The sequence below is a fragment of the Chionomys nivalis genome, chromosome 25 (assembly GCF_950005125.1).
Source record: "Chionomys nivalis chromosome 25, mChiNiv1.1, whole genome shotgun sequence".
NCBI classification, from domain to species: domain Eukaryota; kingdom Metazoa; phylum Chordata; class Mammalia; order Rodentia; family Cricetidae; genus Chionomys; species Chionomys nivalis.
The window spans coordinates 2,809,962-2,825,232 of NC_080110.1; positions in this window are offsets into that span (position 1 = coordinate 2,809,962).

Genomic DNA, 15,271 nt, shown 5'->3' on the forward strand with positions numbered 1-15,271 from the left:
GCAACCTCCCCCACTTTGCAGGCTCACTTGCAAGCCCTCCAGCTGGTACAACAGAAGATCTGGAAACCCTTAGTGGCAGCCTACAAAGACTCCGAACAGTCTCCTGCCCTCATGGTCTCTTTAAGGGACTATAGGAGCCACTGCTCCTCTGGATGTGAGTGCGAATGAGCTGTCCTATCAGTTCTAGCCTGTAGAGCTGTCCTACTGCAGCTTTAGGCTGCTAGGAGAAACTATGCTAACCAATCACCTCTAAGTGGAACCTAGTTAAGGCATGGATACCTGAAACCCATGAAGAAAATTGGGATGGACCAGTTGCTAGGTGATTCCCACGGGACACAACGGAACTCGGACTTCCCATTCTTGTGTGTGAGTTTCCTCTTATAACAATCAAAAATATGTTTTCTTGCTTCCAAGATAACTCTTCTCTCCTATGATGTTGTCAGCACAGCCTGCAAAAGCTGCTGACAATTATCATAGGTGGGCTGATGGATAAGTAGGATGTAGTCAATCAGCCCCTTATAACAATCAAAAATATAATTGTTAATCTTTAAGCTGGCCTGCTTATTTCCCAAATTGAGCAAACAGGTAAGGTTGGTGGCCGGTTCGTGGGGCCACTTCAGTCTCTGGCAGCTCTGGCCAACGGCAGCTATGCCACGCTCATTCAGGCATAGAGATCTGGCATAGCGGTCCTGACAGCTACCAGCCGACTTCAGTTCCAGCTTTTTCTGCGCTCGCAAAAGCTCAGGCAGTGCGGGTGGAGAAACGTGGAAAGCTGAGGCGGAAAAAGATGAGGAACTCACCAGCCGCTGCGGGCAATGGTAGCTGAGGAGCATGCACGCAGCCCAGCTCCAACACTGCAGCCATGGACAACGCCCCCTCTGTCCTAAATGGGAAGGGACGTCTTCGTCTGCTGACTGTCCCATGGGGCTGTTGAATATCCAAGGACCCTCATGAAGCATAAAATATGTGATTTATACTAAACAAATTCTTGATTTAAGCATATTTTCTATGAAAGAAATGATTTCTGGAAGAACACTGACCCAAGCGTAATCCCGAGCCCAATTCCTCGTCCCCTCCACCCATACAGGAGCATGTTTGCTTGCCAGGTATGGGTCATGACCCGAGAAAGAACATCTTGTGGTTTTTCCGAGCCCTAACTTAAACGCCTGTGTCCCTCGCCTGACCCTTATGCCAATATGGCTTAAAATGTTGTATCCAATCATTTTGTAAGCCGTTCCTGATATGCTAAGGTTGTGGGGTTTTGCCCATAAAAGCTTACTGGAATTGCTGTTCGGGGTGCTCTGCCTCCTCAGAGATCAGGGACACCCGGTTTCGCAATTGATAATAAACCCTCTTGCTTATTGCATCTGCTGGACTGGTTAATTGAGTCGCTGGGCTTCTCTTCTCTGGAACTAAGTCCTAGGAATTAGGGTTTTACATTTGGGGGCTCATCTGGGATCTGAGGAACCCCCAGACTCAATACAGTCCCCACAGGAGGAGAGTAAAAAGAGCATCAGGTTCAGGTAGTCTGTTTTTTGTCTGACGTTGTCTACTGATTGTCTAAAATTTAATACAGCCTCTTTAGAAATTCGTGAAGCGGACTGACCAGTCCACAGATTCTCCAAATTTCAATCTGGAGGGTGCTCCGGTGGCTGGGGACAAGAAGACCATCCTGATCCCCAGGTCGCAGGGGTTTTGGCCTCCAATGCCCTCTGAGACTTTACTTTCGGTTTGTTGCCGATTCCATGGCGCACGGCTTCTGGTCTGCATTCTGTGTCTGTCTTGTTAGTCTATTTGTGTATGTTTGTTTCCCTCTGCTTTCTGTCACGGGACAGGGACTAACTACCCCTTTAAGCCTAACCCTAGGCCACTGGTAGGAAGTCGTGGGCCGAGGGCAACAATCAGTCAGTTGAGGTCAAAAAGAAGTATCAGACTCTTTGAAAGACCCCAACCCTAGTCTCTAGTCTCCATCTTAAGATGTTTTTGTAAACAACTAGGCCAGGGGAAAACAGGATATCTGTGGGTGGCAGAAGCTGTCTTGAGAATCCGGGATCTTCAAGGCAGTAGACCAAAGCCAACACCCCGGTGGGTCTGGGCAAGAATCTAGGACCTCCCAAGAACTAGGCCTGAGCCAGGACCTCTGCCAGCATGGGCGTGAGTGAACCTGGGTCCTCCGAGGGAAAAGACAGGTACCAGAGATCTCGGGGGGCCTAGCACGAGTCTGGGACCTCAGAGAGAGTAGTCCTGAGCCAGGACCTCTGTGGGTTTGGGCATTGGTCTGGGACCTGCAGGTCATAGTGTGAGTAAGCAGGTCCTCTACTGGTCCGGACACACCTGAGCCTGGGACCTTTGAGGCAGTAGACTGGAACCAGAAACCCTCCCAGGTCCAACTCCAACCCAGGGACTTCTGCAGGAGGGGATCCAGACTAGGATTTACAGACACAGATCAAAGCCGGTAACCTAGGCCAAAGTTGCCCTGAGGCAGGGAATTCCACCTTGGGCAACAAATTCCACAGGAGTGGGAATGAGCAAACACCTAGGACAGAGAGGGCCGAGGAAACAAGCGGCACTGGGCGCAGAAGCCAGAAGCAAATCCAGTTCTAAGAGCCAATCCAGTCCCAGAAAACTGGCGGATCAGGATTAAACCAGCGAACAGATCTAGAGTCAGTAATCTTCACTAGAACAGGTCCAACTCCAAGGCAGGGATTTCTACACGAGGGGATCCAGACAGGATTTACAGAAACAAATCTGAGCCAGCGTAGGCCTGACACAACAAACTCCAAGGGAGCAGAGCAAAGCACAGGAGCTCTGAGCTATCTCCAGGAAGAGGAGTAGCCAACAGGGAATAACCATCTGAGCTTCAGATTTACTGGCACCTAGGAGATTATTCAACAGAATCTCAGACAGCCGTTATTTTGAGTGGGAAGAAGAAAGTAAAAAAAAAATAAGATCTCCTTAGTAAATTGGGAGCATCGGGATCTTAGGAAAGGCTTAAAGGGGGGAAGAGAAGAATCAGGGAGGGGAGGAGAGAAAAATTTAGAACTCAATAAATATCAATAAAAAAGTAAATGTTGAGCCATCTCTCCAGCCCCATTAGTTTTTTGTTTTGTTTTTTAATTAAACTGAGAGTTGCTGAAAAGCTTTCTGGCACTGAAGCTCCAATTTTATAGGAGAGAGTGATATGGCTCAGAGGTAAAAAAAAAAGTTTAATTGATTACGTCAGATATTTTTATAATAAAATACATATTATAATTGAAAAAATAAACAAGGCAACCCCATACCATCAGGAATCGCCATGGGAAGCCTCTCGCAGGCCCCAACGACAAATGTGGTCCAGTCATTGCCAGTTACTGTGGAGAATGTGTCTTGACAGGAAAATTAAAATCTCCAACGCCTGCTGTCAAAAGCACTAATGGTCTGAATGATGAGATAAATGTGGAGGATGAGTCAAGAACTCTGGTGAGACAGAGAAAACGTATATTCTGGCAAACTTCTATAAATGAAATTTTAATTGAAGGCTTATTAGACACGAGTGAGTATGTAAGTATCATTACTACAGAATCTTGGCATCAAATTGGCCTCTTCAGGAGATAGATGTTCAGTTCCTGGGAATTGGAACCCTATCTCGCGCAAAACAAAGCACAAGATGGGTTGAATGCATAGGTCCTGAAGTGCAAATAGGAAAACTAAGGCCATATGTAGCCAATATTCCAGGGAATTTATGGGGTCGTGACCTATTGCAGCAATGGAATAGCCAGATTAACATTCTTGCAGCCCCCAAAACTTATGTTTCTGAGGAAAATATTAGAAGACATTACAGATGACGGACAGCGGCCATTTGGGCTGTACAAGGACACAAAGCAATTAATGACCCTTCAGATGTACCAACAGTCCTACCGTTAAAGTGCTTGACTGAGAAACCAATATGGGTTAAGCAATGGCCCCTGTTATTCCCCAGAAGGCCCCTGAGTGTAGTTCGCCTGGGGAACTACATTTCCCAGGAGCCCCTAGCATTCCACGCAAAGGCTGCGCAGGCGCAGAACGTGGCGTTTGACGCACGTGCGTGGGGGACCCTTAAAAAGCTGGAACGCAGTCCGTTTGTCCTCTTTTCCCCTTCTCTCCCGCTCGCTGCAATAAACCTCACGTGCCACGTGGGTTTTGTTGTGTCTTGCGTCCAAGAAGAAGAAGAAGAACAGCCCCTAGCTGAGGAAAATGTTGCAGGCTTGAAAGCAGCTGACACAGGAGTGATTAGATGCTTGACATATATATATAAAAAAATCTACCAGCCCTTGAAATTCTCCTGTATTTGTTGTTAAGAAAACATCTAAAATACACTACATAAGCAATTGGCTTAGTCTATAATTTACCATTATATGGATAACATTTTGTGACCTGATTCAAATACACATACTTTACAAAGCATGTTTCAGTGGACTTATTTAACCATGGGAAAAGTTATTTACCCTCCCAGGACCAAGGTATTCACAGTGGCATCTCATGCTCATCTTTGATTGGCTAGGTACTTTGATTGGCAGGAACTCGGAGAGCACAGTCACTACGTCATAGACTCTGTGCCTGTAGTCATTGGCCACGTGTTACTGTGCTACCAGCAGGTGTCAAGATGCTGTGCTGTCAGCAGCTACTTTGCTGTTGAGCCCATGTGGCCCAATGCACACCCTCAAAAGTGTGCAACGCGGCTTCGGTAAAGGCTACAGGTGAGGGGACAAGGAGGTATGAATGTTCCTACAGAGGCTTCAGAGAAGAAGCATAGACACTATAGGGGACAGGAGCACTGCGCAGACTCAATGTGACCACCACTGTCAGCCCTAGCTGGACTGTACCAGTACCTAACAGCTAGACTAATCTGCCTTTGTAGTAAGGCATGGACCAAACGCCCCTTAGATAATCAGTCAAAATGTTATACAGAACCATTGCAACTTCTGCCAGCAGTCAGGTAAATAGAAGGCACTGTAGAAATTAGCTTCATTCAAGAAATAATCCAGCTAGCTAAATGATAAAACAATTGTATTTTTATCTATTATGAGGGGAAAACTCATGAAACAGGAACAAGCTCACCTGTGTCAAACGGTAATCACACAAAAAGAGCCCACCTAGGCCTTGCACCCGTTTTCTCTGGGTCCCTGAAAGCCTTAACTTAAGTAATACCTTAACTTGGACCAACCTCTTAAAGATAACTGGCTAGCAAGGCATCCCTATGAAGGCACTATGTAAAGGTAGATCTCTTAGCCTGGCCTGGCACCTGGATACCCTGTTCCTTTAAAGACAAGGCATGCCTACTCCCAATCTCCAGCTTCCAGGAAAGGTAAGTGGATCTCCTGCCTCCTAGTCTGCCTTACTTTCTGACTGCCCTTTTTCTGGATGGAGAGGTAGCTTCTACCTCTCTCCCTTCTCCCCCCAATAACCTTTCTTCTCTTTCCCTCTCTCTTCTCCCCCCGCCCCACTAAAGTCAGCCTATACCCAAGCTCTTTACACATAGCAACTGCGCGGCCTTGAGTTGCCAGGGCCGTGAATAACACTGGTGCACGGCTCTGCCAGGCTCTCCTAAGCATTCTGCAAGCCAGCAGCCTGAGCTATGCGAGGATTCTAAATTCGGACCATTTTTCAACTTCCTGGGCGGCGCAGATGCGGCGCAGACCTGAACTTACATTTTTTTGATGGTCCCACTACAATTAAATCAAGTAAGTTTTTTTGGTGGCTGGCCTGCAGAGTGGTAGGCCTTTTGTTGGCGAGGTCCCTGGCGAACGGGGAGCCTGGTCCTGTCCCTGAAGACCCTCCTGACTGGTTAGAGTGTTCTTGGCCCGTGGCGGGACCCAGGAAACGGAGCGGGGGCATTCCCCGACCCCCTTGACTCCCCGGTCATTCTGCAGGGGCTGCTCCCCCTCTGCTGCAACCTCTCTCTCCCTGGCCCATCCCAGCTTGTGCCCAGGGGCTTCCTTCCTTCTCCCTCCCTCCCTTCCGCGGGGCTGCGGGATCACCCAGTTCAGCCTGTTTGGGCGCTGAGTCAGGTGCAGCGGGAGTTTCTTTGTTTTGTTGGCTGGCCTGCAGAGTGGTAGGCCTTTTGTTGGCAAGGTCCCTGGCGAACGGGGAGCCTGGTCTTGTTCCTGAAGACCCTTCTGAGTGGTGAGAGGGATCTTGGCCCATGGCGGGAGCCAGGAAACCTGATCCTGTTTTAGAAGACCCATTAGATAGCATCGGTAGATAGCATCGGTAGGAGGAGATGGGCAGGCGCCAAGGCAAGAATTAACCCAACAATCTGAAAAACAACATGAAAACACCAGAACCCAATGATCTTATAACACAAGGACTTGAACACTCTAACACAGAAGGAGTGGAAAAAATTGACTTTATGAAGGTTATAGAGTCCCTTAAACAACATGTAAAAAACACCCTTATAGAAATGGATGAGAAGTATAACAAGTTTAAAGAAATGAGTAAATACGTAAATGATACCCTGGGAAACCAAGAAAAAACGATCAAACAGATAATGGAAACAGTTCAAGAATTAAAAACTGAAATGGAAGGAAAAAAACACAAACTGAGGACCAGCTGGATATGGAAAATCTAGGTCAACGAGCAGAGACTACAGAAACAAGCATAATCAATAGAATACAAGAGATAGAAGAAAGAATCTCAGATTCTGAGGACACCATAGAGAAAATAAACGCACTGATCAAAGAAAACAGCAAAGCCAACAAATTCTCATCACAAAACATTCAGGAAATATGGGACACAATAAAAAGACCAAACCTTTGAATATTCAAGAAGCATATTGAACACCAAATAGACTGGATCAAAAATACAAAAAAAATCCCCTGGCCAACTTCCTGTGCCTGCTCCATTGCAGCACCCGTCCAGGTCAGCTTTCATGAACATTCATCTCTGCTGATTCCCGGCGGCTGAGGACTGACATCTCGTTATCTGCCCAATCACTGCCACTCTGTCCACAGAAGCCTAGAAAAACCCACTTGGTCTCACCTCGCTCATGTTCTTGACCATGGGGAATAAACCTCCTAAAATTATCAGAAGGACCTCCTACCTGGGATGTCTTTAACAGACCCTAAAACCTCTAAGCTTAATGGCTTAGAGATTTCTAACCTTACTCAGCTTTGCACTAACAAATGGCCTCCAGCAGACCCTAACACGGAAGCTTTCCAAGTTTCTATCAGCAAACAGGCACATAAAAAGGTTCTCTCCATCCATGCTCCACACTGCCTGTGTCCTGCCAGAACCCCATGCAACTCCTCTTTTCCTTTTGCTAGGAAGCCCCAAGTGCACCTGCCTCTAACAGCTCCTTTTTCTGCTCATATTCCTTTTCTCACTCCTATTGTGTCCCTGCCATGCTACAGCTGCTGGTCCCACAAGAACCTGGAAAACTTTTTCAAACAGCGAAGGTTGTTCCACTCCCCATCAGCGCTAACCCCGGTGGCCGACAATGCTGAGTAATTTTCCTGTCTACTTCATGTATGAAAAGTATGTGCGACTGGTGTGGCCACACGGATGTGACTGTAATGGTCTGCTGTCCCTTTAAGAGACAAGCCATGCCCACTCCTTTCCAAATCTGTAGGGCCCATGGGTCTAGCTCTGCTCCCGAAGTTCATTTAGATGACAGTTTCTGGCTAGCCAGCATTTCCTGTTTGTTCCTGTGCTCCCTCTGCCCTGCCTGGTGATTAGCCCTAGGGCATTGTTGACCCACCTTGGGCGTGGTAATTTCCTACCTACCTGGGAGGTATTGCATTTTGCAGCAGCTAGGTATTTAAGGTTTTCCCTAAGTTTGCATAAACGACATTAGGCTGGTCTCCTTTCAAATGACCAAGGTCTCTTGTGTTCTTTCAATCTCCAAGCCGGTTCCTGACTCAGGTACGGTACGGTACAGCAGCACACAAACTGTACTGAAAATAACACAGGTACAGGTATTGCACCTGTCCACCGAGACAAGCTGATATTCAGCTTCCAGCCTGGGTCCCTCTTTTCCGTCTTTCTCTCAAACAGGCAGCTTCTGTCTCTTCCTTCTCCCCACATCGCCCTCCATAACCCAATAAATAAATATCCAACCTCACTCTGCATGGTGTGCCTATCCATGTCTCTGTCTCTCACCTGCCCATTGCTCCATGCCCAGAAGCAGCCACTTTCGGAGACCTATGGCATGGCATCGTGGCGTGCCCATCTGTCTGTCTCTCCTCGTGAAACTGGTGGCCCCATCGAAGGCTCTCACCCACAACACAACTCCCTGTCTGAAACTTGAAGCCGCTGTAGCCAATCGCGGAACAGCATTGTCCCTGCCTGGACTGGCTGCTCTCGGCACCCACTGCAATCTCAACCAGAGGAACCCTCCGCTACTCTGGACTGAGATAATGAACATACGATGTAGGTTCGTTCTAACAGCCCAACTCTGATACCTACTTTCACCTGTCCTATGACTTGATTCCAGTCCGCTACGGGACCATTTTCATCTCTTTCTTCCAAGTCCAACAGAGCCATCGTTCTACCTCTGCAAGAGGTCACTGGAGTGGATACGACTGCTGAGACTACTTCCCCTTTTTGTTAGGTGAACAATCTTAAACAGTAAAAGACTGAAATCATATCTAACTACCTCGTCTTCCTTCATTAAAGCACCCCAATATTCAACTCAATCGTACAGCCTCAATATGTATACCTAACATTTTACTTCCTGGGTAACACAGGTGAGTTTGCAAGCACTCCAGACCACATGCAGATAAAATCCACAAAAAAAAAAAAAAAAACACAGCACTCCTGACCAAGAAGGAAGCAGTCCCTGACTAAACCTGGTGGAACTAAAATAAGGAAGAATTCTAGTTAGAAGTCAGTTTACAACCTGCCTCCCAGCAATTGCAGGAAGATGAAGCCCTGAGGCTGAGTTGATCCAACCTGGATTCTGTCTGAAGGCCTAGCAACAGGTACTGTCAGAGGTCATGATCGTGGCTACATGATGCAATGTCATCACACTAATGAGGAAGCCTGGGTGCTGGGAGGCAGGTATATAAGGCTCTCCCCATTGCTGAGAAGGCTGGGTGCTGGGAGGCAGGTATATAAGGCTCTCCCCATTGCTGAGAAGGCTGGGTGCTGGGAGGCAAGTATATAAGGCTCTCACCACTGCTGAACAAGTCTACTATTTGCCTTTCACTTGACTCCCGGTGTCTGCACTGGTGAATCTGAACTTTCTTACCCATCCCCTGTAGGAGCTGACAGGACTGAGACTTCCGCCCTATGTTTAGAGTTTGGCTGACCAGGGTCCTTGTTATACACTGTGTTATTCCCCAGAAGGCCCCTGAGCGTGGCTTCCCTGGGGAACTACATTTCCCAGGAGCCCCTAGCGTTCCACGCAAAGGCTGCGCAGGCGCAGAACGTGGCGCTTGACGCACGCACGCGGGGGACCCTTTAAAAAGGCTGAAACGCCGTCTGTTCTCTTTCCCTTCTCTCCTGCACGCAATAAACCTTGCGCGATGAACTTTGTTGTGTCTTGCGTCCTCCTTTCCCTCCGGTTGCGGCGAAGAAGACGAACACGAAGAAGACAAAGAACAGAAGACGAACACAGAAGACGAAGATTAAGAAGAGAAGAACACACTGAGCCTGTAACTTTTGGCTTTTTTATTGATTCTTATTGAGCTCTAAATTTTTCTCTGCTCCCCTCCCTGCCTCCCCCCCCCAAGGTCCCAATGCTCCCAATTTACTCAGGAGCTCTTGTCTTCTTCTACTTCCCATGTAGATGAGATCTATCTAAGTCTCTCTGAGTGTCCTCATTGTTGTCTAAGTTCTCTGGGATTATGATTTGTAGGCTGGTTTTCTTTGCTTTTTTTTTTTTTTTTTAAATTGCACCAGATTCAAATTTTTCTTATTTATTTATTATGTATACAATATTCTGTCTGTGTGTATGCCTACAGGCCAGAAGAGGGCACCAGACCCCATTGTGAGCCACCATGTGGTTGCTGGGAATTGAACTCAGGACCTTTGGAAGAGCAGGCAGTGCTCTTAACCTCTGAGCCATCTCTCCAGCCCTTTCTTTGCTTTTTGTTTAAAAATCACTTATGAGTGAGTACATGTGATAATTATCTTTCTGTGTCTGGGTTACCTCACACACAGGGGAGGACATCTCCATATTAACAGAAATGGAGGCACTCCAATTACCCCACAGGAAATTTAGGCCTCACCTACCATGGGTGCATGAGGAAGCCACGAAGATTAAAAGTTTACCACTCATCAGGTCCGTTCAAAAGACCTTAAATTGGGAATGAAGCAATTGTACCCTCACAATTCCAACAATCATGGGGAATGGCTATTGCCATTCCCGACCAAGAGATGAGACACCGATCTCATTATTGGGGGACCCCACCTGCCTGTCCATCCACCTGAGATTGGTTTATGAGGCTAGACATCTACTACAGAGGGTTGTGGCCATCCGAGCTACCCCTAGCCGCAGGCTACCCCACACAGCTGACTTCAGATAATCTCAGCAGGTCCTAGAAGATGGACCTCAGCTGCTTTAAGGTGTTATTGAACATAAGGGGCAAAAATTTTAGAACAAGGAAAAGTAAGACTTAAGATTTCCCAAGATCAAATTCTTGATGAGGGACATTACATTGATCTCTAGGATCAGGCTCTTTACAATGAACACATCTTGTCCGTATGTATCCCAGCAGCTTTAAATGCTTGAGACAGGATTCAGGAACAACCAGAAAAAGAATATTAAATCATATACTAGACTTAAACAGGTTAAACCCTACAGGACCTACGGCCCCATGCCTTCTTATATCAGGGAACTGAAAAGCAAGCTATGCCATAGTGCCAGAAACTGGGTGGTTGAGACATAGCATTCCCCACCCACACCATTAACCAGCAGGCTGAGATAATAGCCCCCCCCCCCCCCGTGCCTTAAATTGGCACAAGAAAATCTACAGTGATGTTTTATTTCTATATTAATAATTACAGCTTGACTGAGAATCAGAGTATGAAGACAGGCACTGGATGCTAGGGAGTGGTAGCACACACCTTTCATCCCAGGAGATGAATCTTTCTGAGTTCAGGGTTACTCTAGGGTATACAGTATCTACCCAGAAATACATGCAGGTCGTGCGGGCTCACACCTGTAATTCCCATGTTTCAGAGTCACACACCTTTAACGGCAGCAGTAGGGAGGTGGAGACAGGCACAACACAGCTGAGCAAAAGAGGACTATAAAGGAGAAGACACAGGAGTCTGAGGTTTGGTGGGAACACAGTGCAGTCTCAGTCTGAAAACTTGTTAGTGTAGGATTGCCCATTTCAGTCTGAGGTAGAGTTAACAACTAGTGCCTGGCTGCTTTTCTTTTTATTATTCATGCTACAAAAATCCCTAAGTGTTCACACAAACTCCAGATATGTTTTGTTTTTCACAGAAACCGGGTTTCTCTTTAACTTTGCAGCCTGCTATGGAAACACCTCTAGTAGACCAGGCTGAACTTAAACTCACAGAGATCGACTGCAGCTGCCTCTGGAGTGCTGGAATTAAATGCATGTGCCACCAGCACCATGCCCAAATATGCTTTTCAAAGCCTCCTGTCCCATAATGCCATCTGGAAAGAGCTGGGGCTACCTGCAACAAAAGGAAGAGCCATGCCCAAAACAATTACAGCAGTGATTACCCTGCCCTCTCTTATTCAAACAGGAGCTAGTCAATACCATACAAACAACTCATAGAACATTGCCTGTGGCCCTCAGTACAGAACAGTTAACTAACGCTCACATTCATTTGTCCGTGATGAATTTAAAACAACAGACTGATTTACTGGATGAAGAAATACAAACCTTGCATTACCTAGTGAGGGCCAACAGTGATCATCATCCAGTCCTTTGGTTTAAGTCAAACATCCAGTACGTCCTTGTACAGACAACCACTAAGAGTCAGCCAATTGGAACCATGGCATAAGAAGTTTATTAGACTGATGTGGCAACCTACAAATGACATCATGCAACTTAACTAGACACAAATTGAGCCACTGGGTTTGTCTACCACGTTCTTTGGCCAAGTGTGCAATCACATAAAATTCCTTAAACTCGCTGCATGGTGCCTTGTGAAAAGGGTGGTGGGGGCCCTAATGCTTCTGCTTGTCTCCTACAACAACAACAACAAAAAGCAACCCTTCAAATACCAATGGCTTTAGAGGACACAGGGCCAAAACATCCACAAGAGGAGGTCCATGAGTGGATAATACAAATACAGGAGTCCATAAGAGACCCTAAACCTCATAGTTAAGTTGCTGCTTCATTTCCATGAGGACCTCCTGGGAACCTAAGCCTTGGAGAGAAATGCTGATGGGTTTACAAGGTGGAAACACAGCACGGCAAGGTAAGTCTACCAGGCCTCCAGTCAACATCAAAATAGTGAGACAAGGCAGAGCAACAGCTCAAGCACAAGCAAGTGCAGAAAACACGCAGGAATAAGCAGTTTGGGCCTCAGTATCCTGTTAGTTAGTGAGTCACTTACATAGAAACCAAATGCGCACCAGCGTAAGCCAATTTCAACAGGCCAGCAGCAACAACCAGTTCTGAAAAGGACCAACCAACAATGTCCTCTGGCATTCTAACTGGCCTTGCTCAACTGTAATAAGGAGCTTCTGCATAGAGATCTCCTATAGTCTCTGTCATTGCCTCTCCCTCCACACTCCCAGGACTGGGAGCAGTACCAGTGAGAAGCAACAAGTCCCTATTTGAGCTCCTTCGACGAGAAATTTTTCCCTACTTTGAAATACACACCTCCCTCCAGTCAGACAACAGTCCTAAATTCACCTCCCTAATTTCTCAAACCTTATGTACAGTAGAAGCATTCTTTACCATTTTCACATCCCATACCACCCCAGTCTTAAAGAAAGAACGAACAAACGAAGAGCTGCTTAAAAAACACCCTTGCTAAAACGTCACAGGAACTGTACCTTAACTGAGTAAAGTTCGTACCTCTGGCCCTTTTGGGGCATGATCTGAGGTACTATAAGTACAGATGGAAGGTAGATCTTTTAGTTCGATTTGGTTTCAAGCTTCCAGTGCAAACAGAGAACAGAGAGATCTGTCCTTACTGGGAGTTTTAGTCCCAAATAAACCTTTGACATGCTCCATTGTGGACCGCATAAACACGTCTGTACTTGAGCGTCCACATGGACACAGTCCAGCTACTGCTGTTCCCTGCTGCAGGATCCCATGCCTTTGGCCTGCCCGCCACCACAGTCCATGCCCACACGGCTCAACTAAGCTACCTGCCAACCGCGTGGATCCCAACCCCCATACCTTACCACAACTTCCCAGAGCAGCACACAATCCTGAGGGTACTCTGGCCCGTATTCCATGAGGTCCATTATCGCCACCCAAGCAAGGATCTGTTGTTGAGGACCAGCTACCACCAGGCATGCTCAGATCAGGCCAAGCTCTAACCCCGGAAGCTCTAAGCCTGCATATGGAACACAGGCTTGCATGTCAACACTCTAATCCGCAAGTGATAGGATCTACCGGCCCTAGCTCTGTTAGTAACCTTGCGGCTCACAGGGGCAGGCAAGTTCTCGGTCCCCTCAGCTTTTGCCCAACCAAGCCTGCTCCATGTGAGAAAATACTGTTTTTAATGAAATTTGTTGGCACCTATTCTAGATAGTATAGATAATTCAGGTCTTGATCTGGGACCTCCCTTAGTGCAACAACTGTGACATCTGCTGGCCAACATCCTATTACACCTTAACTCTCAACAACTAAAAGAACCAGCCAGCCAAACAGTGCCTCCACCTGCTGGCCAATCCACTTCATTACACTGTCACAAATTTTCAGAAAACTACAACTCAAGTGAGTTAGTTTAGTAACAAATACTAGATTTATTAAAAAATATATTTGAGGCGCACGGCTTCTCTAACCCTAAAAACTGGAGCTGTAGGCATTGCTCTTTCGGCGTCGCCCGCTCTTTTTCTCGCTGGCTTTCAGTGGGCCAGAAAGTTCAGACCTGTCAGCAGATCGTCGCGTGTTCTCAACCACAAAAAATGCCAGCCCAAAGCGAGTCAGCCTAGAACCTTGCAGCTTCGGGCCGCCCAGTCCCGAACCCGCCTGGAGGCCGAGGTCGGCCTGGAGTTCTCGGACTCCGCTGCCGCCGTCTCTGTCAGCCTCGGAGTATCAGGGGCTGGGGCCAGGCCCGGACAGCGCCGCAAGCACAGTAACGGAGCTGGTCCATGTTCGGTGGCTTCCCTGAGCTGTAGGAAGTACACCCAGAGCTCGGCTCCTACAACCCCCACAAAAAAACACACACACAAAAAAAAAGAAATATATTTGAAATTGTAAACCAACCCCAAGGTAAATGCAGAAACTTAATAACCTTTTCATTTCTATCATGGTTGGATTTCTGGAAGAGTATAAGGTACAAGGGACAACTGGAGCAAGAAACCAACCAATCACTGAGCACCCTGATTCGGAACCCAGAGCCAGGGAAAGAAGCATATCCTGAATCTGAGTCCTGAGCCAGGCAAAGAAACGTCTTTATCCCTGAACCAAAGAAACATGCCCTGATTCTAAAACCACTGGCAAAGTAACACACTTTATCCCGAGAGTCAGTGAAAGAAATATGCCCTGGTCCCAAGATTAGAATCAAAAGGCTAAAATGTACCAGTGAAAGAAACAATTTGGCCATGAAATCAGAGTCATATCTGCCACTGATCAATTAAACTGACCAATCCTGGGCTGGGAAAAACTAACCAATTCTTCTTCTCCCTGGGAAAACTCTGCCCCTAAGAAGCCCTATATAAGCCTCTCTGCGTGTATAGCTGAAGGTTTCCTTTTAGAACCTTGACAGAGGCAGTCACTCACTTAGACTCTGCCTTCCCAAATCAGCAAGTTTCTCAAGAGTCTCGGGTGATGATCTTCATTTGTCAGTGCAGAATATCAGAACCTGGCTGGGACATCCCAATGTCCTATGTGCCAGCAACTTGGACACTGGAAATCACAATGCCCCTCTGCGTGCTTCTCCTCTATGCCACGCCACAGAGGTCCGGGCTCACCAACATCAACAAGTGAAACTGTGCCAACCTTCGAACTTCTCAGCCTTGCAGAGGATTGATGCTGCCCACACTTGGTATATCCCGTAACCCTATCTGAGCCTAAGGTAAAGCTGCAGGTAGCGGTAACTCCATTACTTTTCTATTAAACACAGTAGCTACCTATCATGTTCTAACATTTCACTTGGGCCTTACGTTCCTCTCACCAATTTCGGCTATGGTGGTAGATGGGACCCATTC